This window comes from Brienomyrus brachyistius, chromosome 2 (assembly GCF_023856365.1).
Source record: "Brienomyrus brachyistius isolate T26 chromosome 2, BBRACH_0.4, whole genome shotgun sequence".
NCBI classification, from domain to species: Eukaryota; Metazoa; Chordata; class Actinopteri; order Osteoglossiformes; family Mormyridae; genus Brienomyrus; species Brienomyrus brachyistius.
In genome coordinates this window covers 40,480,220-40,505,662 of record NC_064534.1, presented here as the reverse complement: position 1 = coordinate 40,505,662, position 25,443 = coordinate 40,480,220, and the positions used below count along the sequence as shown (strand labels likewise).

The 25,443-nt window shown below is 45.1% G+C and overlaps 15 non-coding genes and 1 pseudogene across 15 annotated transcripts; all 16 read right to left on the bottom strand.

Annotated features, from left to right (window-relative positions):
* Window positions 1-442: 442 nt before the first annotated feature.
* On the bottom strand, window positions 443-561 carry LOC125733288 (5S ribosomal RNA). The gene has a single exon (XR_007392637.1). It is a non-coding gene; the product is annotated as a 5S ribosomal RNA (ribosomal RNA).
* Window positions 562-1,647: 1,086 nt separating this feature from the next.
* On the bottom strand, window positions 1,648-1,766 carry LOC125733504 (5S ribosomal RNA). The gene has a single exon (XR_007392848.1). It is a non-coding gene; the product is annotated as a 5S ribosomal RNA (ribosomal RNA).
* Window positions 1,767-2,843: 1,077 nt separating this feature from the next.
* Window positions 2,844-2,962, bottom strand: LOC125733287 (5S ribosomal RNA). The gene has a single exon (XR_007392636.1). It is a non-coding gene; the product is annotated as a 5S ribosomal RNA (ribosomal RNA).
* Window positions 2,963-4,038: 1,076 nt separating this feature from the next.
* On the bottom strand, window positions 4,039-4,157 carry LOC125732828 (5S ribosomal RNA). Its single transcript, XR_007392194.1, has one exon. It is a non-coding gene; the product is annotated as a 5S ribosomal RNA (ribosomal RNA).
* A 1,077-nt stretch (window positions 4,158-5,234) lies between these two features.
* Window positions 5,235-5,353, bottom strand: LOC125732827 (5S ribosomal RNA). Its single transcript, XR_007392193.1, has one exon. It is a non-coding gene; the product is annotated as a 5S ribosomal RNA (ribosomal RNA).
* Window positions 5,354-6,430: 1,077 nt separating this feature from the next.
* LOC125733347 (5S ribosomal RNA) lies at window positions 6,431-6,549 on the bottom strand. Its single transcript, XR_007392693.1, has one exon. It is a non-coding gene; the product is annotated as a 5S ribosomal RNA (ribosomal RNA).
* Window positions 6,550-7,624: 1,075 nt separating this feature from the next.
* On the bottom strand, window positions 7,625-7,743 carry LOC125733036 (5S ribosomal RNA). Its single transcript, XR_007392394.1, has one exon. It is a non-coding gene; the product is annotated as a 5S ribosomal RNA (ribosomal RNA).
* Window positions 7,744-8,822: 1,079 nt separating this feature from the next.
* On the bottom strand, window positions 8,823-8,941 carry LOC125734841 (5S ribosomal RNA). Its single transcript, XR_007394144.1, has one exon. It is a non-coding gene; the product is annotated as a 5S ribosomal RNA (ribosomal RNA).
* A 1,108-nt stretch (window positions 8,942-10,049) lies between these two features.
* Window positions 10,050-10,168, bottom strand: LOC125732677 (5S ribosomal RNA). Its single transcript, XR_007392050.1, has one exon. It is a non-coding gene; the product is annotated as a 5S ribosomal RNA (ribosomal RNA).
* A 1,105-nt stretch (window positions 10,169-11,273) lies between these two features.
* Window positions 11,274-11,392, bottom strand: LOC125732676 (5S ribosomal RNA). Its single transcript, XR_007392049.1, has one exon. It is a non-coding gene; the product is annotated as a 5S ribosomal RNA (ribosomal RNA).
* A 1,086-nt stretch (window positions 11,393-12,478) lies between these two features.
* LOC125736575 (5S ribosomal RNA) lies at window positions 12,479-12,597 on the bottom strand. The gene has a single exon (XR_007395852.1). It is a non-coding gene; the product is annotated as a 5S ribosomal RNA (ribosomal RNA).
* A 1,081-nt stretch (window positions 12,598-13,678) lies between these two features.
* On the bottom strand, window positions 13,679-13,797 carry LOC125734352 (5S ribosomal RNA). Its single transcript, XR_007393668.1, has one exon. It is a non-coding gene; the product is annotated as a 5S ribosomal RNA (ribosomal RNA).
* A 1,073-nt stretch (window positions 13,798-14,870) lies between these two features.
* LOC125735094 (5S ribosomal RNA) lies at window positions 14,871-14,989 on the bottom strand. The gene has a single exon (XR_007394393.1). It is a non-coding gene; the product is annotated as a 5S ribosomal RNA (ribosomal RNA).
* A 1,074-nt stretch (window positions 14,990-16,063) lies between these two features.
* Window positions 16,064-16,172, bottom strand: LOC125732204 (5S ribosomal RNA; annotated as a pseudogene).
* A 1,079-nt stretch (window positions 16,173-17,251) lies between these two features.
* Window positions 17,252-17,370, bottom strand: LOC125736848 (5S ribosomal RNA). The gene has a single exon (XR_007396116.1). It is a non-coding gene; the product is annotated as a 5S ribosomal RNA (ribosomal RNA).
* Window positions 17,371-25,203: 7,833 nt separating this feature from the next.
* LOC125734528 (5S ribosomal RNA) lies at window positions 25,204-25,322 on the bottom strand. Its single transcript, XR_007393837.1, has one exon. It is a non-coding gene; the product is annotated as a 5S ribosomal RNA (ribosomal RNA).
* Between the last annotated feature and the right edge of the window lie 121 nt (window positions 25,323-25,443).

Sequence of the window (25,443 nt, the reverse complement as noted above, 5' to 3'; positions counted from 1 at the left end):
TCTTTTAAATACAGCTTTTAGCAAGTTTTGAAAGGAGAAGAGCAGAACTTGCTATGCCAATAATATCGAGTCTTCTGTGGCGAAGTGGTTTTTGCATAGAAAACAAAGCGGTCAGTTGAAGAGGAATAATATCAGTACTTTGTTTAAAACTGTGTGTAAAAAGCTGTCTCTTTATCATTAACAATAAGTTGTAAAACGTGAATGGGGAGTGACAGTCTTCAAGTTTGTGAGAAGATCGCGCCCTGGTGGAATAAAGGCGACGAACAGCTTACAGCACCTAGAATTACCAGGAAGTATTTAGAGTAAAACGGTTTCTAAAAGCTGCCTTTATGAATGAGAGAAAAAAATATATATATATATAAAATAGTAAAATGGAAGGGGAGTGATAGATTTAAATTAATCGTGAAGTGGAGCGCCCCCTGTATAAAGTAAAAGTGAGAAAAGCTTACAGCACCTGGTATTCCCAGGTGGTCTCCCATCCAAGTACTAACCAGACCCTACCCTGCTTGGCTTCCGAGATCGGATGAGATCAGGTGTGTTCAGGGTGGTATGGCCATAAGCGAGAGACGCGACCAAAAACAGCCCTTTTGCATTACACGCGTCTATACATGCCAGTTAGTCCCATTGGATCCTACTCCTGGTTTTTTTTTTTTTTTTTATCTGACTCACACTGCAGCCCCACCATCCAATCGGCAGCGCCGGACCCACACCAAACATTCACCAAACTACTCAGCCGGCAGCCTACCACAATTATTCCATTCTTTCCGCATCCGCACACTTCCTTCTTGTTAACTCCTTTTCACTACCGCACAGGTTAATCGCCGCACGTCCCCCGCCGGCAAACATTACTCCTTTGCCTACTGCATGTAGGCTTCTCTTAACGACCCTCTGTTATCAACTCCGCTAACAGCCACAAAATCTCCGCCGCACGAAGCCCACTGGTAGCTGCTGAATCACATGCTTCCCCAAAACGTCGCGCTGTCAGAACACTGGGAGCTACACACACCAACAAGTCCATACTGCAGGCTGCAGCCAGAACTATTTTCTACATTCAAACATCGACGGCCTCTTCTCTCTAAAAATTCACCAGACCGCTTCTACCACCAGCAAAGAAGTTTCCATCCCTAATTCCTCTGTGATTCCCACTAACCTAAACATTAAGCTGGCATTGAAGGGTGTGAATTACCCCGGCCAATCTGTTCTTTTAAATACAGCTTTTAGCAAGTTTTGAAAGGAGAAGAGCAGAACTTGCTATGCCAATAATATCGAGTCTTCTGTGGCGAAGTGGTTTTTGCATAGAAAACAAAGCGGTCAGTTGAAGAGGAATAATATCAGTACTTTGTTTAAAACTGTGTGTAAAAAGCTGTCTCTTTATCATTAACAATAAGTTGTAAAACGTGAATGGGGAGTGACAGTCTTCAAGTTTGTGAGAAGATCGCGCCCTGGTGGAATAAAGGCACGAACAGCTTACAGCACCTAGAATTACCAGGAAGTATTTAGAGTAAAACGGTTTCTAAAAGCTGCCTTTATGAATGAGAGAAAAAAAAAAATATATATATATATATAAAATAGTAAAATGGAAGGGGAGTGATAGATTTAAATTAATCGTGAAGTGGAGCACCCCCTGTATGAAGTAAAAGTGAGAATAGCTTACAGCACCTGGTATTCCCAGGTGGTCTCCCATCGAAGTACTAACCAGACCCTACCCTGCTTAACTTCCAAGATCAGATGAGATCGGGCGTGTTCAGGGTGGTATGGCCATAAGCGAGAGATGCTACCAAAAACAGCCCTTTTGCATTACACGCGTCTATACATGCCAGTTAGTCCCATTGGATCCTACTCCTGGTTTTTTTTTTTTTTATCTGACTCACACTGCAGCCCCACCATCCAATCGGCAGCGCCGGACCCACACCAAACATTCACCAAACTACTCAGCCGGCAGCCTACCACAATTATTCCATTCTTTCCGCATCCGCACACTTCCTTCTTTTTAACTCCTTTTCACTACCGCACAGGTTAATCGCCGCACGTCCCCCGCCGGCAAACATTACTCCTTTGCCTACTGCATGTAGGCTTCTCTTAACGACCCTCTGTTATCAACTCCGCTAACAGCCACAAAATCTCCGCCGCACGAAGCCCACTGGTAGCTGCTGAATCACATGCTTCCCCAAAACGTCACACTGTCAGAACACTGGGAGCTACACACACCAACAAGTCCATACTGCAGGCTGCAGCCAGAACAATTTTCTACATTCAAACATCGACGGCCTCTTCTCTCTAAAAATTCACCAGACCGCTTCTACCACCAGCAAAGAAGTTTCCATCCCTAATTCCTCTGTGATTCCCACTAACCTAAATATTAAGCTGGCATTGAAGGGTGTGAATTACCCCGGCCAATCTGTTCTTTTAAATACAGCTTTTAGCAAGTTTTGAAAGGAGAAGAGCAGAACTTGCTATGCCAATAATATCGAGTCTTCTGTGGCGAAGTGGTTTTTGCATAGAAAACAAAGCGGTCAGTTGAAGAGGAATAATATCAGTACTTTGTTTAAAACTGTGTGTAAAAAGCTGTCTCTTTATCATTAACAATAAGTTGTAAAACGTGAATGGGGAGTGACAGTCTTCAAGTTGGTGAGAAGATCGCGTCCTGGTGGAATAAAGGCACGAACAGCTTACAGCACCTAGAATTACCAGGAAGTATTTAGAGTAAAACGGTTTCTAAAAGCTGCCTTTATGAATGAGAGAAAAAAATATATATATATATAAAATAGTAAAATGGAAGGGGAGTGATAGATTTAAATTAATCGTGAAGTGGAGCGCCCCCTGTATAAAGTAAAAGTGAGAAAAGCTTACAGCACCTGGTATTCCCAGGTGGTCTCCCATCCAAGTACTAACCAGACCCTACCCTGCTTGGCTTCCGAGATCGGATGAGATCAGGTGTGTTCAGGGTGGTATGGCCATAAGCGAGAGACGCGACCAAAAACAGCCCTTTTGCATTACACGCGTCTATACATGCCAGTTAGTCCCATTGGATCCTACTCCTGGTTTTTTTTTTTTTTTATCTGACTCACACTGCAGCCCCACCATCCAATCGGCAGCGCCGGACCCACACCAAACATTCACCAAACTACTCAGCCGGCAGCCTACCACAATTATTCCATTCTTTCCGCATCCGCACACTTCCTTCTTGTTAACTCCTTTTCACTACCGCACAGGTTAATCGCCGCACGTCCCCCGCCGGCAAACATTACTCCTTTGCCTACTGCATGTAGGCTTCTCTTAACGACCCTCTGTTATCAACTCCGCTAACAGCCACAAAATCTCCGCCGCACGAAGCCCACTGGTAGCTGCTGAATCACATGCTTCCCCAAAACGTCGCGCTGTCAGAACACTGGGAGCTACACACACCAACAAGTCCATACTGCAGGCTGCAGCCAGAACTATTTTCTACATTCAAACATCGACGGCCTCTTCTCTCTAAAAATTCACCAGACCGCTTCTACCACCAGCAAAGAAGTTTCCATCCCTAATTCCTCTGTGATTCCCACTAACCTAAATATTAAGCTGGCATTGAAGGGTGTGAATTACCCCGGCCAATCTGTTCTTTTAAATACAGCTTTTAGCAAGTTTTGAAAGGAGAAGAGCAGAACTTGCTATGCTAATAATATCGAGTCTTCTGTGGCGAAGTGGTTTTTGCATAGAAAACAAAGCGGTCAGTTGAAGAGGAATAATATCAGTACTTTCTTTAAAACTGTGTGTAAAAAGCTGTCTCTTTATCATTAACAATAAGTTGTAAAACGTGAATGGGGAGTGACAGTCTTCAAGTTTGTGAGAAGATCGCGCCCTGGTGGAATAAAGGCACGAACAGCTTACAGCACCTAGAATTACCAGGAAGTATTTAAAGTAAAATGGTGTGTAAAAGCTGCCTTTATGAATGAGAGAAAAATATATATATATATAAAATAGTCAAATGGAAGGGGAGTGATAGATTTAAATTAATTGTGAAGTGGAGCGCCCCCTGTATAAAGTAAAAGTGAGAAAAGCTTACAGCACCTGGAATTCCCAGGAGGTCTCCCATCCAAGTACTAACCAGACCCTACCCTGCTTGGCTTCCGAGATCGGATGAGATCGGGCGTGTTCAGGGTGGTATGGCCATAAGCGAGAGACGTGACCAAAAACAGCCCTTTTGCATTACACGCGTCTATACATGCCAGTTAGTCCCATTGGATCATACTCCTGGTTTTTTTTTTTTTTTTATCTGACTCACACTGCAGCACCACCATCCAATCGGCAGCGCCGGACCCACACCAAACATTCACCAAACTACTCAGCCGGCAGCCTACCACAATTATTCCATTCTTTCCGCATCCGCACACTTCCTTCTTTTTAACTCCTTTTCACTACCGCACAGGATAATCGCCGCACGTCCCCCGCCGGCAAACATTACTCCTTTGCCTACTGCATGCAGGCTTCTCTTAACGACCCTCTGTTATCAACTCCGCTAACAGCCACAAAATCTCTGCCGCACGAAGCCCACTGGTAGCTGCTGAATCACATGCTTCCCCAAAACGTCGCGCTGTCAGAACACTGGGAGCTACACACACCAACAAGTCCATACTGCAGGCTGCAGCCAGAACTATTTTCTACATTCAAACATCGACGGCCTCTTCTCTCTAAAAATTCACCAGACCGCTTCTACCACCAGCAAAGAAGTTTCCATCCCTAATTCCTCTGTGATTCCCACTAACCTAAACATTAAGCTGGCATTGAAGGGTGTGAATTACCCCAGCCAATCTGTTCTTTTAAATACAGCTTTTAGCAAGTTTTGAAAGGAGAAGAGCAGAACTTGCTATGCCAATAATATCGAGTCTTCTGTGGTGAAGTGGTTTTTGCATAGAAAACAAAGCGGTCAGTTGAAGAGGAATAATATCAGTACTTTGTTTAAAACTGTGTGTAAAAAGCTGTCTCTTTATCATTAACAATAAGTTGTAAAACGTGAATGGGGAGTGACAGTCTTAAAGTTTGTGAGAAGATCGCGCCCTGGTGGAATAAAGGCACGAACAGCTTACAGCACCTAGAATTACCAGGAAGTATTTAAAGTAAAATGGTGTGTAAAAGCTGCCTTTATGAATGAGAGAAAAATATATATATATATAAAATAGTCAAATGGAAGGGGAGTGATAGATTTAAATTAATTGTGAAGTGGAGCGCCCCCTGTATAAAGTAAAAGTGAGAAAAGCTTACAGCACCTGGAATTCCCAGGAGGTCTCCCATCCAAGTACTAACCAGACCCTACCCTGCTTGGCTTCCGAGATCGGATGAGATCGGGCGTGTTCAGGGTGGTATGGCCATAAGCGAGAGACGTGACCAAAAACAGCCCTTTTGCATTACACGCGTCTATACATGCCAGTTAGTCCCATTGGATCATACTCCTGGTTTTTTTTTTTTTTTTATCTGACTCACACTGCAGCACCACCATCCAATCGGCAGCGCCGGACCCACACCAAACATTCACCAAACTACTCAGCCGGCAGCCTACCACAATTATTCCATTCTTTCCGCATCCGCACACTTCCTTCTTTTTAACTCCTTTTCACTACCGCACAGGATAATCGCCGCACGTCCCCCGCCGGCAAACATTACTCCTTTGCCTACTGCATGCAGGCTTCTCTTAACGACCCTCTGTTATCAACTCCGCTAACAGCCACAAAATCTCTGCCGCACGAAGCCCACTGGTAGCTGCTGAATCACATGCTTCCCCAAAACGTCGCGCTGTCAGAACACTGGGAGCTACACACACCAACAAGTCCATACTGCAGGCTGCAGCCAGAACTATTTTCTACATTCAAACATCGACGGCCTCTTCTCTCTAAAAATTCACCAGACCGCTTCTACCACCAGCAAAGAAGTTTCCATCCCTAATTCCTCTGTGATTCCCACTAACCTAAACATTAAGCTGGCATTGAAGGGTGTGAATTACCCCAGCCAATCTGTTCTTTTAAATACAGCTTTTAGCAAGTTTTGAAAGGAGAAGAGCAGAACTTGCTATGCCAATAATATCGAGTCTTCTGTGGTGAAGTGGTTTTTGCATAGAAAACAAAGCGGTCAGTTGAAGAGGAATAATATCAGTACTTTGTTTAAAACTGTGTGTAAAAAGCTGTCTCTTTATCATTAACAATAAGTTGTAAAACGTGAATGGGGAGTGACAGTCTTCAAGTTTGTGAGAAGATCGCGCCCTGGTGGAATAAAGGCACGAACAGCTTACAGCACCTAGAATTACCAGGAAGTATTTAAAGTAAAATGGTGTGTAAAAGCTGCCTTTATGAATGAGAGAAAAATATATATATATATAAAATAGTAAAATGGAAGGGGAGTGATAGATTTAAATTAATCGTGAAGTGGAGCGCCCCCTGTATAAAGTAAAAGTGAGAAAAGCTTACAGCACCTGGTATTCCCAGGAGGTCTCCCATCCAAGTACTAACCAGACCCTACCCTGCTTGGCTTCCGAGATCGGACGAGATCGGGCGTGTTCAGGGTGGTATGGCCATAAGCGAGAGATGCGACCAAAAACAGCCCTTTTGCATTACACACGTCTATACATGCCAGTTAGTCCCATTGGATCCTACTCCTGGTTTTTTTTTTTTTTATCTGACTCACACTGCAGCACCACCATCCAATCGGCAGCGCCGGACCCACACCAAACATTCACCAAACTACTCAGCCGGCAGCCTACCACAATTATTCCATTCTTTCCGCATCCGCACACTTCCTTCTTTTTAACTCCTTTTCACTACCGCACAGGTTAATCGCCGCACGTCCCCCGCCGGCAAACATTACTCCTTTGCCTACTGCATGCAGGCTTCTCTTAACGACCCTCTGTTATCAACTCCGCTAACAGCCACAAAATCTCCGCCGCACGAAGCCCACTGGTAGCTGCTGAATCACATGCTTCCCCAAAACGTCGCGCTGTCAGAACACTGGGAGCTACACACACCAACAAGTCCATACTGCAGGCTGCAGCCAGAACTATTTTCTACATTCAAACATCGACGGCCTCTTCTCTCTAAAAATTCACCAGACCGCTTCTACCACCAGCAAAGAAGTTTCCATCCCTAATTCCTCTGTGATTCCCACTAACCTAAACATTAAGCTGGCATTGAAGGGTGTGAATTACCCCGGCCAATCTGTTCTTTTAAATACAGCTTTTAGCAAGTTTTGAAAGGAGAAGAGCAGAACTTGCTATGCCAATAATATCGAGTCTTCTGTGGCGAAGTGGTTTTTGCATAGAAAACAAAGCGGTCAGTTGAAGAGGAATAATATCAGTACTTTGTTTAAAACTGTGAGTAAAAAGCTGTCTCTTTATCATTAACAATAAGTTGTAAAACGTGAATGGGGAGTGACAGTCTTCAAGTTTGTGAGAAGATCGCGCCCTGGAGAAATAAAGGCACGAACAGCTTACAGCACCTAGAATTACCAGGAAGTATTTAAAGTAAAATGGTGTGTAAAAGCTGCCTTTATGAATGAGAGAAAAATATATATATATATAAAATAGTAAAATGGAAGGGGAGTGATAGATTTAAATTAATCGTGAAGTGGAGCGCCCCCTGTATAAAGTAAAAGTGAGAAAAGCTTACAGCACCTGGTATTCCCAGGAGGTCTCCCATCCAAGTACTAACCAGACCCTACCCTGCTTGGCTTCCGAGATCAGATGAGATCGGGCGTGTTCAGGGTGGTATGGCCATAAGCGAAAGACGCTACCAAAAACAGCCCTTTTGCATTACATGCGTCTATACATGCCAGTTAGTCCCATTGGATCATACTCCTGTTTTTTTTATTTTTTTTATCTGACTCACACTGCAGCACCACCATCCAATCGGCAGCGCCGGACCCACACCAAACATTCACCAAACTACTCAGCCGGCAGCCTACCACAATTATTCCATTCTTTCCGCATCCGCACACTTCCTTCTTTTTAACTCCTTTTCACTACCGCACAGGTTAATCGCCGCACGTCCCCCGCCGGCAAACATTACTCCTTTGCCTGCTGCATGCAGGCTTCTCTTAACGACCCTCTGTTATCAACTCCGCTAACAGCCACAAAATCTCCGCCGCACGAAGCCCACTGGTAGCTGCTGAATCACATGCTTCCCCAAAACGTCGCGCTGTCAGAACACTGGGAGCTACACACACCAACAAGTCCATACTGCAGGCTGCAGCCAGAACTATTTTCTACATTCAAACATCGACGGCCTCTTCTCTCTAAAAATTCACCAGACCGCTTCTACCACCAGCAAAGAAGTTTCCATCCCTAATTCCTCTGTGATTCCCACTAACCTAAACATTAAGCTGGCATTGAAGGGTGTGAATTACCCCGGCCAATCTGTTCTTTTAAATACAGCTTTTAGCAAGTTTTGAAAGGTGAAGAGCAGAACTTGCTATGCCAATAATATCGAGTCTTCTGTGGCGAAGTGGTTTTTGCATAGAAAACAAAGCGGTCAGTTGAAGAGGAATAATATCAGTACTTTCTTTAAAACTGTGTGTAAAATGCTGTCTCTTTATCATTAACAATAAGTTGTAAAACGTGAATGGGGAGTGACAGTCTTCAAGTTTGTGAGAAGATCGCGCCCTGGTGGAATAAAGGCACGAACAGCTTACAGCACCTAGAATTACCAGGAAGTATTTGGAGTAAAACGGTGTGTAAAAGCTGCCTTTATGAATGAGAGAAATATATATATATATATATAAAATAGTAAAATGGAAGGGGAGTGATAGATTTAAATTAATCGTGAAGTGGAGCGCCCCCTGTATAAAGTAAAAGTGAGAAAAGCTTACAGCACCTGGTATTCCCAGGAGGTCTCCCATCCAAGTACTAACCAGACCCTACCCTGCTTGGCTTCCGAGATCGGATCAGATCGGGCGTGTTCAGGGTGGTATGGCCATAAGCGAGAGATGCGACCAAAAACAGCCCTTTTGCATTACACACGTCTATACATGCCAGTTAGTCCCATTGGATCCTACTCCTGGTTTTTTTTTTTTTTATCTGACTCACACTGCAGCACCACCATCCAATCGGCAGCGCCGGACCCACACCAAACATTCACCAAACTACTCAGCCGGCAGCCTACCACAATTATTCCATTCTTTCCGCATCCGCACACTTCCTTCTTTTTAACTCCTTTTCACTACTGCACAGGTTAATCGCTGCACGTCCCCCGCCGGCAAGCATTACTCCTTTGCCTACTGCATGCAGGCTTCTCTTAACGACCCTCTGTTATCAACTCCGCTAACAGCCACAAAATCTCCGCCGCACGAAGGCCACTGGTAGCTGCTGAATCACATGCTTCCCCAAAACGTCGCACTGTCAGAACACTGGGAGCTACACACACCAACAAGTCCATACTTCAGGCTGCAGCCAGAACTATTTTCTACATTCAAACATCGACGGCCTCTTCTCTCTAAAAATTCACCAGACCGCTTCTACCACCAGCAAAGAAGTTTCCATCCCTAATTCCTCTGTGATTCCCACTAACCTAAACATTAAGCTGGCATTGAAGGGTGTGAATTACCCCGGCCAATCTGTTCTTTTAAATACAGCTTTTAGCAAGTTTTGAAAGGAGAAGAGCAGAACTTGCTATGCCAATAATATCGAGTCTTCTGTGGCGAAGTGGTTTTTGCATAGAAAACAAAGCGGTCAGTTGAAGAGGAATAATATCAGTACTTTGTTTAAAACTGTGTGTAAAAAGCTGTCTCTTTATCATTAACAATAAGTTGTAAAACGTGAATGGGGAGTGACAGTCTTCAAGTTTGTGAGAAGATCGCGCCCTGGTGGAATAAAGGCACAAACAGCTTACAGCACCTAGAATTACCAGGAAGTATTTAAAGTAAAATGGTGTGTAAAAGCTGCCTTTATGAATGAGAGAAAAAAAAAATATATATATATATATATATATATATATATATATATATATATAAAATAGTAAAATGGAAGGGGAGTGATAGATTTAAATTAATCGTGAAGTGGAGCGCCCCCTGTATAAAGTAAAAGTGAGAAAAGCTTACAGCACCTGGTATTCCCAGGAGGTCTCCCATCCAAGTACTAACCAGACCCTACCCTGCTTGGCTTCCGAGATCGGATGAGATCGGGCGTGTTCAGGGTGGTATGGCCATAAGCAAGAGACGTGACCAAAAACAGCCCTTTTGCATTACACGCGTCTATACATGCCAGTTAGTCCCATTGGATCATACTCCTGGTTTTTTTTTTTTTTTTTTCTGACTCACACTGCAGCACCACCATCCAATCGGCAGCGCCGGACCCACACCAAACATTCACCAAACTACTCAGCCGGCAGCCTACCACAATTATTCCATTCTTTCCGCATCCGCACACTTCCTTCTTTTTAACTCCTTTTCAGTACCGCACAGGTTAATCGCCGCACGTCCCCCGCCGGCAAACATTACTCCTTTGCCTACTGCATGCAGGCTTCTATTAACGACCCTCTGTTATCAACTCCGCTAACAGCCACAAAATCTCCGCCGCACGAAGCCCACTGGTAGCTGCTGAATCACATGCTTCCCCAAAACGTCGCGCTGTCAGAACACTGGGAGCTACACACACCAACAAGTCCATACTGCAGGCTGCAGCCAGAACAATTTTCTACATTCAAACATCGACGGCCTCTTCTCTCTAAAAATTCACCAGACCGCTTCTACCACCAGCAAAGAAGTTTCCATCCCTAATTCCTCTGTGATTCCCACTAACCTAAACATTAAGCTGGCATTGAAGGGTGTGAATTACCCCGGCCAATCTGTTCTTTTAAATACAGCTTTTAGCAAGTTTTGAAAGGAGAAGAGCAGAACTTGCTATGCCAATAATATCGAGTCTTCTGTGGCGAAGTGGTTTTTGCATAGAAAACAAAGCGGTCAGTTGAAGAGGAATAATATCAGTACTTTGTTTAAAACTGTGTGTAAAAAGCTGTCTCTTTATCATTAACAATAAGTTGTAAAACGTGAATGGGGAGTGACAGTCTTCAAGTTTGTGAGAAGATCGCGCCCTGGTGGAATAAAGGCACAAACAGCTTACAGCACCTAGAATTACCAGGAAGTATTTAAAGTAAAATGGTGTGTAAAAGCTGCCTTTATGAATGAGAGAAAAAAAAAAAAAAAAAAAAATATATATATATATATATATATATATAAAATAGTAAAATGGAAGGGGAGTGATAGATTTAAATTAATCGTGAAGTGGAGCGCCCCCTGTATAAAGTAAAAGTGAGAAAAGCTTACAGCACCTGGTATTCCCAGGAGGTCTCCCATCCAAGTACTAACCAGACCCTACCCTGCTTGGCTTCCGAGATCGGATGAGATCGGGCGTGTTCAGGGTGGTATGGCCATAAGCAAGAGACGTGACCAAAAACAGCCCTTTTGCATTACACGCGTCTATACATGCCAGTTAGTCCCATTGGATCATACTCCTGGTTTTTTTTTTTTTTTTTTCTGACTCACACTGCAGCACCACCATCCAATCGGCAGCGCCGGACCCACACCAAACATTCACCAAACTACTCAGCCGGCAGCCTACCACAATTATTCCATTCTTTCCGCATCCGCACACTTCCTTCTTTTTAACTCCTTTTCACTACCGCACAGGTTAATCGCCGCACGTCCCCCGCCGGCAAACATTACTCCTTTGCCTACTGCATGCAGGCTTCTATTAACGACCCTCTGTTATCAACTCCGCTAACATCCACAAAATCTCCGCCGCAGGAAGCCCACTGGTAGCTGCTGAATCACATGCTTCCCCAAAACGTCGCGCTGTCAGAACACTGGGAGCTACACACACCAACAAGTCCATACTGCAGGCTGCAGCCAGAACAATTTTCTACATTCAAACATCGACGGCCTCTTCTCTCTAAAAATTCACCAGACCGCTTCTACCACCAGCAAAGAAGTTTCCATCCCTAATTCCTCTGTGATTCCCACTAACCTAAACATTAAGCTGGCATTGAAGGGTGTGAATTACCCCGGCCAATCTGTTCTTTTAAATACAGCTTTTAGCAAGTTTTGAAAGGAGAAGAGCAGAACTTGCTATGCCAATAATATCGAGTCTTCTGTGGCGAAGTGGTTTTTGCATAGAAAACAAAGCGGTCAGTTGAAGAGGAATAATATCAGTACTTTGTTTAAAACTGTGTGTAAAAAGCTGTCTCTTTATCATTAACAATAAGTTGTAAAACGTGAATGGGGAGTGACAGTCTTCAAGTTTGTGAGAAGATCGCGCCCTGGTGGAATAAAGGCACGAACAGCTTACAGCACCTAGAATTACCAGGAAGTATTTAGAGTAAAACGGTTTCTAAAAGCTGGCTTTATGAAAGAGAGATAAAATATATATATATATATATATATAAAATAGTAAAATGGAAGGGGAGTGCTAGATTTCAATTAATCGTGAAGTGGAGCGCCCCCTGTATAAAGTAAAAGCGAGAAAAGCTTACAGCACCTGGTATTCCCAGAAGGTCTCCCATCCAAGTACTAACCAGACCCTACCCTGCTTAGCTTCCAAGATCAGACGAGATCGGGCGTGTTCAGGGTGGTACGGCCGTGAGCGAGAGATGCAACCAAAAACAGCCCTTTTGCATTACACGCGTCTATACATGCCAGTTAGTCCCATTGGATCCTACTCCTGGTTTTTTTTGTTTTTTATCTGACTCACACTGCAGCACCACCATCCAATCGGCAGCGCCGGACCCACACCAAACATTCACCAAACTACTCAGCTGGCAGCCTACCACAATTATTCCATTCTTTCCGCATCCGCACACTTCCTTCTCTTTAAGTCCATTTCACTACCTCACAGGTTAATCGCCGCACGTCCCCCGCCGGCAAACATTACTCATTTGCCTACCGCATGCAGGCTTCTCTTAACGACCCTCTGTAATCAACTCCGCTAACAGCCACAAAATCTCCGCCGCACGAAGCCCACTGGTAGCTGCTGAATCACATGCTTCCCCAAAACGTCGCTCTGTCAGAACACTGGGAGCTACACACACCAACAAGTCCATACTGCAGGCTGCAGCCAGAACAATTTTCTACATTCAAACATCGACGGCCTCTTCTCTCTAAAAATTCACCAGACCGCTTCTACCACCAGCAAAGAAGTTTCCATCCCTAATTCCTCTGTGATTCCCACTAACCTAAACATTAAGCTGGCATTGAAGGGTGTGAATTACCCCGGCCAATCTGTTCTTTTAAATACAGCTTTTAGCAAGTTTTGAAAGGAGAAGAGCAGAACTTGCTATGCCAATAATATCGAGTCTTCTGTGGCGAAGTGGTTTTTGCATAGAAAACAAAGCGGTCAGTTGAAGAGGAATAATATCAGTACTTTGTTTAAAACTGTGTGTAAAAAGCTGTCTCTTTATTATTAACAATAAGTGGTAAAACGTGAATGGGGAGTGACAGTCTTCAAGTTTGTGAGAAGATCGCGCCCTGGTGGAATAAAGGCACGAACAGCTAACAGCACCTAGAATTACCAGGAAGTATTTAGAGTAAAACGGTTTCTAAAAGCTGCCTTTATGAATGAGAGAAAAAAAATATATATATATATATAAAATAGTAAAATGGAAGGGGAGTGATAGATTTAAATTAATCGTGAAGTGGAGCGCCCCCTGTATAAAGTAAAAGTGAGAAAAGCTTACAGCACCTGGTATTCCCAGGAGGTCTCCCATCCAAGTACTAACCAGACCCTACCCTGCTTGGCTTCCGAGATCAGACGAGATCGGGCGTGTTCAGGGTGGTATGGTCGTAAGCGAGAGATGCTACCAAAAACAGCCCTTTTGCATTACACGCGTCTATACATGCCAGTTAGTCCCATTGGATCCTACTCCTGGTTTTTTTTTTTTTATCTGACTCACACTGCAGCCCCACCATCCAATCGGCAGTGCCGGACCCACACCAAACATTCACCAAACTACTCAGCCGGCAGCCTACCACAATTATTCCATTCTTTCCGCATCCGAACACTTCCTTCTTTTTAACTCCTTTTCACTACCGCACAGGTTAATCGCCGCATGTCCCCCGCCGGCAAACATTACTCCTTTGCCTACTGCATGCAGGCTTCTCTTAACGACCCTCTGTTATCAATTCCGCTAACAGCCACAAAATCTCCGCCGCACGAAGCCCACTGGTAGCTGCTGAATCACATGCTTCCCCAAAACGTCGCGCTGTCAGAACACTGGGAGCTACACACACCAACAAGTCCATACTGCAGGCTGCAGCCAGAACAATTTTCTACATTCAAACATCGACGGCCTCTTCTCTCTAAAAATTCACCAGACCGCTTCTACCACCAGCAAAGAAGTTTCCATCCCTAATTCCTCTGTGATTCCCACTAACCTAAACATTAAGCTGGCATTGAAGGGTGTGAATTACCCCGGCAATCTGTTCTTTTAAATACAGCTTTTAGTAAGTTTTGAAAGGAGAAGAGCAGAACTTGCTATGCCAATAATATCGAGTCTTCTGTGGCGAAGTGGTTTTTGCATAGAAAACAAAGCGGTCAGTTGAAGAGGAATAATATCAGTACTTTGTTTAAAACTGTGTGTAAAAAGCTGTCTCTTTATCATTAACAATAAGTTGTAAAACGTGAATGGGGAGTGACAGTCTTCAAGTTTGTGAGAAGATCGCGCCCTGGTGGAATAAAGGCACGAACAGCTTACAGCACCTAGAATTACCAGGAAGTATTTAGAGTAAAACGGTTTCTAAAAGCTGCCTTTATGAATGAGAGAAAAAAATATATATATATAAAATAGTAAAATGGAAGGGGAGTGATAGATTTAAATTAATCGTGAAGTGGAGCGCCCCCTGTATAAAGTAAAAGTGAGAAAAGCTTACAGCACCTGGTATTCCCAGGTGGACTCCCATCCAAGTACTAACCAGACCCTACCCCGCTTAGCTTCCAAGATCAGACGAGATCGGGCGTGTTCAGGGTGGTATGGCCGTAAGCGAGAGACGCTAACAAAAACAGCACTTTTGCATTACACGCCTCTATACATGCCAGTTAGTCCCATTGTATCCTACTCCTGTTTTTTTTTTTTTTTATCTGACTCACACTGCAGCCCCACCATCCAATCGGCAGCGCCGGACCCACACCAAACATTCACCAAACTACTCAGCCGGCAGCCTACCACAATTATTCCATTCTTTCCGCATCCGCACACTTCCTTCTCATTAACTCCTTTTCACTACCGCACAGGTTAATCGCCGCACGTCCCCCGCCGGCAAACATTACTCCTTTGCCTACCGCATGCAGGCTTCTCTTAATGACCTTCTGTTATCAACTCCGCTAACAGCCACAAAATCTCCGCCGCACGAAGCCCACTGGTAGCTGCTGAATCACATGCTTCCCCAAAACGTCGCGCTGTCAGAACACTGGGAGCTACACACACCAACAAGTCCATACTGCAGGCTGCAGCCAGAACAATTTTCTACATTCAAACATCGACGGCCTCTTCTCTCTAAAAATTCACCAGACCACTTCTACCACCAGCAAAGAAGTTTCCATCCCTAATTCCTCTGTGATTCCCACTAACCTAAACATTAATCTGGCATTGAAGGGTATGAATTACCCCGGCCAACCTGCTCTTTTAAATACAGCTTTTAGTAAGTTTTAAAAGGAGGAGAAGAGCAGATAATATGCCAATAATATCGAATATTCTGTGGTGAAGTGGTTTTTGCATAGAAAACAAAGCGGTGAGTTGAAGAAGAATTATATCAGTACTTTGTTTAAAACTGTGTGTAAAAAGCTGTCTCTTTATTATTAACAATAAGTTGTAAAACGTGAATGGGGAGTGACAGTCTTCAAGTTTGTGAGAAGATCGCGCCCTGGTGGAATAAAGGCACGAACAGCTGACAGCACCTAGAATTACCAGGTAGTATTTAGAGTTAAACGGTTTCTAAAAGCTGCCTTTATGAAAGAGAGAAAATATATATATAAATAAAATAGTAAAATGGAAGGGGGGTGATAGATTTAAATTAATCGTGAAGTGGAGCGCCCCCTGTATAAAGTAAAAGTGAGAAAAGCTTACAGCACCTGGTATTCCCAGGTGGTCTCCCTTCCAAGTACTAACCAGACCATACTCTGCTTAGCTTCCAAGATCAGGCGTGTTCAGGGTGGTATGGCCGTAAGCGAGAGACGCTACCCAAAACAGCCCTTTTGCATTACACGCGTCTATACATGCCAGTTAGTCCCATTGGATCCTACTCCTGGTTTTTTTTTTTTTTTATCTGACTCACACTGCAGCCCCACCATCCAATTGGCAGCGCCGGACCCACACCAAACATTCACCAAACTACTCAGCCGGCAGCCTACCACAATTATTCCATTCTTTCCGCATCCGCACACTTCCTTCTTTTTAACTCCTTTTCACTACCGCACAGGTTAATCGCCGCACGTCCCCCGCCGGCAAACATTACTCCTTTGCCTACTGCATGCAGGCTTCTCTTAACGACCCTCTGTTATCAACTCCGCTAACAGCCACAAAATCTCCGCCGCACGAAGCCCACTGGTAGCTGCTGAATCACATGCTTCCCCAAAACGTCGCGCTGTCAGAACACTGGGAGCTACACACACCAACAAGTCCATACTGCAGGCTGCAGCCAGAACAATTTTCTACATTCAAACATCGACGGCCTCTTCTCTCTAAAAATTCACCAGACCGCTTCTACCACCAGCAAAGAAGTTTCCATCCCTAATTCCTCTGTGATTCCCACTAACCTAAACATTAAGCTGGCATTGAAGGGTGTGAATTACCCCGGCCAATCTGTTCTTTTAAATATAGCTTTTAGCAAGTTTTGAAAGGAGAAGAGCAGAACTTGCTATGCCAATAATATCGAGTCTTCTGTGGCGAAGTGGTTTTTGCATAGAAAACAAAGCGGTCAGTTGAAGAGGAATAATATCAGTACTTTGTTTAAAACTGTGTGTAAAAAGCTGTCTCTTTATCATTAACAATAAGTTGTAAAACGTGAATGGGGAGTGACAGTCTTCAAGTTTGTGAGAAGATCGCGCCCTGGTGGAATAAAGGCACGAACAGCTTACAGCACCTAGAATTACCAGGAAGTATTTAGAGTAAAACGGTTTCTAAAAGCTGCCTTTATGAATGAGAGAAAAAAAATATAAATATATATAAAATAGTAAAATGGAAGGGGAGTGATAGATTTAAATTAATCGTGAAGTGGAGCGCCCCCTGTATAAAGTAAAAGTGAGAAAAGCTTACAGCACCTGGTATTCCCAGGTGGTCTCCCATCCAAGTACTAACCAGACCCTAACTTGCTTAGCTTCCAAGATCAGACGAGATCGGGCGTGTTCAGGGTGGTATGGCCGTAAGCGAGAGATGCTACCAAAAACAGCCATTTTGCATTACACGCGTCTATACATGCCAGTTAGTCCCATTGGATCCTACTCCTGGTTTTTTTTTTTTATCTGACTCACACTGCAGCCCCACCATCCAATCGGCAGCGCCGGACCCACACCAAACATTCACCAAACTACTTAGCCGGCAGCCTACCAGAATTATTCCATTCTTTCAGCATCCGCACACTTCCTTCTTTTTAACTCCTTTTCACTACCGCACAGGTTAATCGCCGCACGTCCCCCGCCGGCAAACATTACTCCTTTGCCTACTGCATGCAGGCTTCTCTTAACGACCCTCTGTTATCAACTCCGCTAACAGCCACAAAATCTCCGCCGCACGAAGCCCACTGGTAGCTGCTGAATCACATGCTTCCCCAAAACGTCGCGCTGTCAGAACACTGGGAGCTACACACACCAACAAGTCCATACTGCAGGCTGCAGCCAGAACAATTTTCTACATTCAAACATCGACGGCCTCTTCTCTCTAAAAATTCACCAGACCGCTTCTACCACCAGCAAAGAAGTTTCCATCCCTAATTCCTCTGTGATTCCCACTAACCTAAACATTAAGCTGGCATTGAAGGGTGTGAATTACCCCGGCCAATCTGTTCTTTTAAATGCAGCTTTTAGCAAGTTTTGAAAGGAGAAGAGCAGAACTTGCTATGCCAATAATATCGAGTCTTCTGTGGCGAAGTGGTTTTTGCATAGAAAACAAAGCGGTCAGTTGAAGAGGAATAATATCAGTACTTTGTTTAAAACTGTGTGTAAAAAGCTGTCTCTTTATCATTAACAATAAGTTGTAAAACGTGAATGGGGAGTGACAGTCTTCAAGTTTGTGAGAAGATCGCGACCTGGTGGAATAAAGGCACGAACAGCTTACAGCACCTAGAATTACCAGGAAGTATTTAGAGTAAAACGGTGTGTAAAAGCTACCTTTATGAATGAGAGAAAAATATATATATATATATAAAATAGTAAAATGGAAGGGGAGTGATAGATGTGGCCCGGGAAACAACACGCAGGAACACAAATACTCTTTTTGGGTCTAATTTATTCCATAGGCCTAATTAATTAGACATTTTGGTTGGAAGATAAAAGGATTTACAATGAACAGTTTCTTAAACCTTACACTTTTCCCTTACAGAGGATTCTCTTACAGAAAAGAAATAAAACTCCACACTCAGGTGGGACTGGTACAGTATAAAAGTAAAATAAAACACACGGAAAACCCTGTGAGGCAGACCTCACATAACCGAGTACACCGAAATAAAAGGAAACGGCAGTTTTGCACTGAAAATAATACGGTAATGGCACACAGTAAAACCTCAAGGCGCGGGCAGAAAACCTTGTGACGCACCGCTCTCTGGTACTCTGGGAAACTCTCACCCCACTCGGAAAACCGTCCGCAGCCCAGCTTATCCAGCTTAAAATGGCGCTTCCAGACAGTGGCTTTTCGCGCTCTCTCTCAGGTGATGATGTCACCAAGTTGCTTAAAGGCGCAACCACCTATTCCCCCTCGTTCCCCGATGCAGCTTAACCGCTCATGGTCAAAATCTCCAGATCACCCGGTTACATTCTCCCCTGCGTGGAGTAAGCGCCCTCGATTACTCACTACCTACCAAGGTCTTCCTAACCTCTTTGATTGCTTCTCGAAATAAAACTGTACTTAAACTAGTCAATATCTGTGAGACTGCAGCAGGACTTACGGAGGCCATGTCAAGAACGGATCTAGGCTCATGATACACATTTGAATGTTGCCCCGCGTTCACTCTTCGGCTCCGACGTGGCCCAGCTACAGGTCTCTGCATTTCAGGGCTAGGCTCACCTGCATCTGTTTCTACTGTCTCCCTATTTGGAGTTTCAGCAGACCCAATTTGCATGTCCTCATCCCGACAGGCCACTGGCTGTGAACCAACGAGTTCAGACCTGTCCAGCAATATATTTGACCCCGGGACCATATGTCTCACCAGGAAGACATCTTCCTCTGCATCTCCAACATCTGACTCGGTCCCTGAAGACGGACTAGACTGAGTTACAGGAGCAGGGAGTTTTCTCCGTGGCGCTGGCACAGAAGGGCTAACACAGGGCTTTATATCCACCCTGTTTACCCTCTTGCAAGGACCTCCCTCCACTGGCTCTACAGTGTAGGTGTTACCCAAAACTTCCACAACCCTGTGAACCGTGGGCTTCCATGCATCCTGTATCTTGTTGCGACCTAGTGGCCGATCACGCAAGTACACCAGGGCATCCACTTCAATCTTTGGACAATAGACTATGTCCCTCTGCACAGAAATGCGCTCAGCAGCTTTCTGCTCGGAATACACCTTCGCTCTGGCATGCGCTTCGCTTAAACACTGTTGATGCACAGCTAACCAATCATGGTTTGGATTGACCACCTGCTTTTGTCCCAACAAAGCATCCACTGGTAAGTGGGGTTCAACACCAAACAACAAATAATAAGGAGAATAGCCTGTGGTTGAATGGGGAGTCACATTGTACGCATACACCAATTCAGGCAGGTGCTCAGGCCATCTGCGTTTCTTTTCGGGAGGCAATGTGCGTAGCAAATCATGGATTAAATCGCTCGCACTGAGCATTTCCCGTAGGATGGTAGGGAGTAGTCCTGCTCTTCTTCACCCCATACAGTCTACAAAGCTCTGCTACAACCGCGCTTTCAAAATTTCGTCCCTGTTCTGAGTGAAGCCTCTCCGGGACTCCATACTTCATGAACCATTCCCGTAAAAGGATCTTTGCTGTGGTATCTGCCTTTTGGTCCCGAGCTGGGAAGGCCTGTGTGAATTTCGTGAAAATGTCTGTGACCACCAACACATTCTCACGACCGTCAATGGAAGGCTCCAGCACTGTGAAATCTACAGCAATCACCTCCAATGGTCTTGAGGCAAGAAAAGACTTCATGGCAGGACGGATCTTAGGCTGCGGCATCTTGGCAAGCACACACCGCTGACATTCCTTTACCCACCGCGCGACATCCTCGTGCATTCCTACCCAAAAGCATCTTCGCCTCAACAACTGCAATGTACGTTCAACGCCCTGATGACCCATAGAGTCATGCGCCCCTTCCAACACCTGCTTCCTCAGACTGCTAGGCAACAACAACTGAAAGTACTCTCCGTGTTTCTCATCCGAAACCACTCGATACAACAAGCCATTTACTATCTTCACACAATCCCAGTGTTTAAGCAACAGACGAACCGGTCTGGGCAAAACTTGCCGCTCCTTCCCTGTAGGTACCTTTTTCCGATCCCACAGGCCCCTAAATATCTGCAGCATCGGATCCTTTTGCTGGAATGACTGCAGTTCCTCCATTGAATAACCTGGGAGTGTTGGTGTGTTACCCTGAGTTAATTCAAGAGGCTTCTTCTCCCTGGGTTCTGCAATCCTAATCTGTCTAATCTTGCAGCTCTCAAGGGCTGCTGTAACCAGCTCTGAATCAAGCTTTGTGCCGCGACTCAGACTGCAAATCGCTACACAACCGTCAAACTCAGCATCTTCAGAAACTTGCTCCGGCTCCCCTGCTAATGGCTGCCTAGACAAAGTGTCAGCCACTATGTTATTTTGCCCTGGCCTATATTGTACCTCAAAATCAAACACCGACAGCTGAGCAACCCACCTTTGCTCTATAGCACCAAGCTTTGCTGTTTTTAAATAACATAGAGGGTTGTTGTCAGTAATGACCGTAAATTTGGAACCCAGTAAATAGCCACGAAACTTCTCAGTTATTGCCCATTTAAGAGCTAAGAGCTCTAGTTTCATACTACTGTAGTACCTATCATTCCTTTCGGCACTCCTCAGTCGCCTACTAGCATAGGCTATGACTCGTTTGACACCATCCTGTTGCTGATACAAAACGGCTCCAAGACCGTGGTTACTCGCATCAGTTTCTAGTATGAAAGGCTGAGTAAAATCCGTGAAGCCAAGGATGGGGGCACTAGTCAGCCTGTCCTTCAGTAAGTCAAAGGCCGCCTGACATTCTTCAGTCCACGCTAGAGTTAACAACTGGTTGGCCTTACCAGGACTACCTGTGTTTGAACACAAATTTACCACATCATGCAGTGGGCCAGCAATCTTTGAGAACCCATGGATAAACCGTCTGTAGTAGCTACAAAAGCCCAAGAATGATCTCAAACCCCTAACCGTAGATGGTACTGGCCATTGCCTCACAGCTGAAACCTTTCCTGGATCAGTACCTATACCATCAGCAGACACTTGGTGACCCAAGAAATTTACCTCGGTCTGGAGGAAATGGCACTTCTGTAATTTCACTTTAAGGCCTGTCTCTTTGAGACGCCTAAGCACCCTGTCAAGCCTCTCTAAGTGTTCCGGGAATGTCTGAGAATACACTAATATATCGTCAAGGTATACTAGCATGATTTGGAAGACAAGATCGTTCATAGTGGCCTGCATGAGCCTTTGAAACGTTGCAGGTCCATTGCAAACACCAAATGGTAATCTGAGATACTCATATAATCCAAAAGGAGTAGAGAAAGCAGTCTTATGCCTATCGTGCTCCTCTACCGCCACCTGATGATAACCACTCGCCAGATCAATGGTAGAGAAGTACTGGGCCCCCCGAAGGGCATCAAAACTTTCATCAATTCGCGGCAAGGGGAAGGCATCCTTTTTGGTCTTCTGATTTAACCGCCTATAATCCACACACAGCCGTAGGCTGCCATCTGCCTTCCTTACCAACACTATAGGTGATGCATAGGCGCTACTGCTTTCCTGAATAACACCTTTGCTTAAGAGTTTAGAAATGTGCTCCTTAACTTCACCATACTGGGTGGGCGGTATTCGCCGATAAGGCTGGGTAACAGGATCATCATCTGTTAGGTGAATTTCATGCCTTACCCTGTCCGTATACCCCAGGTCCTCGTCCTCTACTGCAAATATGTCAATATACCTGGCCAGCAGTGCCTTCAACTGAACCTTTTGTTCCTCATTACCACCAAGGTCAAGTGTCTCTAGAACAGATAAATCACCGTTACAACCAGGAACAACAACTGTAACTTGCTCAACGCTAGCCGCGATCCGCTGAAATTTCACTGCACATTGTGATTCATTCTCTATACACGCCACTTTCGACAGGACACCCAACCGGGCCCTAGGCGGGAGCCATACATCTTCTTGTGAGAGATTCAGAACTGGTAACTGCATCACGGGACTGGACGGATCTACCAGTGTGGGAATTACTATCAGACCCCTCGGTAATGGCGTGCTAAGTGGCTCAAACAACATCAGACCGTCATGTGCACCCTTAGCGACCTGGATCGTGGCTACGGATGCAGCAGGTATGTGTTCTGGGAACTTCCCAGCTACACGGACCACTGACTTACGGTCAACACTACACTTCTGCAGTCTCTGAAAAACGTCTCTCCAATCAGAATCCAATTTTCCACCCAGCATAGTATCAAATTCTGCATAAACCAGCTCCCTACACCGACTGATAATGTTCATTCCCACAATGCAGGGTAAAGACTGTTCAGTACTAACTGGATCCCTGACCACCAGAAAGCCACAACTGGGCAGCTTTAAGCCCATTGCTATTACCTCTAACTCCAGATAACCCAGATAAGGTATGTCTAGTCCATTGGCGGCTGTTAATCTAAGCCAGCCAGAGGTGGGAAGCATATCCTCATCCTCTCCATGCAAGTATTTTCGAAAGAATTTCTCAGTAATGGTGCTCACCTGGCTACCAGTATCTAATAGGCAGGGTGTCTTAATGTCCCCAATTTTAAGCTCAACAACTGGACATGTCCCTACAGCTCGCTGCAGCAACTGACTCTGGGATGACGGTGTAAGATTTGAGTCTAGGGTACTTCCCCGAATTGCTCGACTCACAACAACTGGGGAGGGGCGTTTCCCTGAGCTGCGGGGGAAGAAACTACACCTCCAGCATTTTGCCTTTGCAAGCAATCCTTTGCCACATGCCCCGCACCTCGACACTTAAAACAGATGGGCCGCCCATCTTCGGTATACCTGGGCTGTCGTTTAGGCCTGGCATCACTACTAAATCCACCCTTCTGTACGGCAAGATCTTTCACCGCCCTGGTCAACTCACTAATGGCCTTCCCCTGGTCAGCTATTACCTTAAGGACATCCTCCAAGGTGGCAGAATTTGCTTCCTGCGCTTGTAAGGCGGAACAGTGTACATGATCACTGCTGCCCCTAAATTTGGTGGTCTTCGGGTTTCTGGGAAACTCTTCCAGACACCACAGCTGAGCCTCCTCCCGCACCTCAATCATGGATGACTCTGGGTTGCCTCGCACATATTTACGAAGCTCCCTTCTAAGAGCAGGGTCTCTAACCCCTTCTATGAACTGATCCCTTAGTGTCTTTCTCTCATTAGTGACTGCTTCCGGAGAACACCTCAATACAGAATTAAGAGCTTGCGATAGGGCGTGGGAAAATTCTCGAATGCCCTCCCCCTCCTGCTGCCTCCGACTATAGAAACTATGCAGCAGTTGATGAACACTGCGCTTGTCCCTGAAAGCTGCTCTCAGGTAGGTGAATAAGTCATTGGGATTGTCACAATCAGCATTACTGCGCATATGCGCTTCCTCTAAAGCTGCTCCCCTAAGAAGTGACAATACAAAATCATACTGGTCCTGTTCAGATTGATTTCTTGCACGAAGCACACGTTCAACTTCGTCAATGAAATCATCCACCGATCGGCCATCAGTCTCAAAGTCACCACTAAATGGAGAGATATGTCTCTCCCTGGGAACATAAACATAAGACCGCTTAGTTAGGGCAGCTATCGTCGCCATGGCGTCCTCATGTCTACTCTGTAGTTCTTTAACCTGCCCCCTCAAAACAGTCTCAGACTGCTCATCTTCTGAACCAGACATCGTAAAATACTCTACACCACACTTTTTGAAAGGATAAACGGTCCTCTGAAAGTTCAGGCGAGGGATGAGCACTCCACCCGGTCCACTCTTCTGGGAACGTCACACCGGCTCCGCCGCTTGGGCACTCCTCGCACCGCTTCCCGTTACTCGAGTTGCTCCACCGGTCCAGTGTCCCTCCAGTCAGCAGAAACCACCAACCTGTTTCTTCACCACTACCGTATTATTTCCCGTTGCTTTTATATAGCATACTGAACAATGCAAATCCTCTTAAATGATTGGAATATACCCCACTCCTGGTACCAAAATTTGTGGCCCGGGAAACAACACCCAGGAACACAAATACTCTTTTTGGGTCTAATTTATTCCATAGGCCTAATTAATTAGACATTTTGGTTGGAAGATAAAAGGATTTACAATGAACAGTTTCTTAAACCTTACACTTTTCCCTTACAGAGGATTCTCTTACAGAAAAGAAATAAAACTCCACACTCAGGTGGGACTGGTACAGTATAAAAGTAAAATAAAACACACGGAAAACCCTGTGAGGCAGACCTCACATAACCGAGTACACCGAAATAAAAGGAAACGGCAGTTTTGCACTGAAAATAATACGGTAATGGCACACAGTAAAACCTCAAGGCGCGGGCAGAAAACCTTGTGACGCACCGCTCTCTGGTACTCTGGGAAACTCTCACCCCACTCGGAAAACCGGCCGCAGCCCAGCTTATCCAGCTTAAAATGGCGCATCCAGACAGTGGCTTTTCGCGCTCTCTCTCAGGTGATGATGTCACCAAGTTGCTTAAAGGCGCAACCACCTATTCCCCCTCGTTCCCCGATGCAGCTTAACCGCTCATGGTCAAAATCTCCAGATCACCTGGTTACATAGATTTAAATTAATCGTGAAGTGGAGCGCCCCCTGTATAAAGTAAAAGTGAGAAAAGCTTACAGCACCTGGTATTCCCAGGAGGTCTCCCATCCAAGTACTAACCAGACCCTACCCTGCTTGGCTTCCGAGATCGGATGAGATCGGGCGTGTTCAGGGTGGTACGGCCGTAAGTGAGAGACGCTACCAAAAACAGCCCTTTTGCATTACACGCGTCTATACATGCCAGTTAGTCCCATTGGATCCTACTCCTGGTTTTTTTTTTTTATTTTATCTGACTCACACTGCAGCACCAC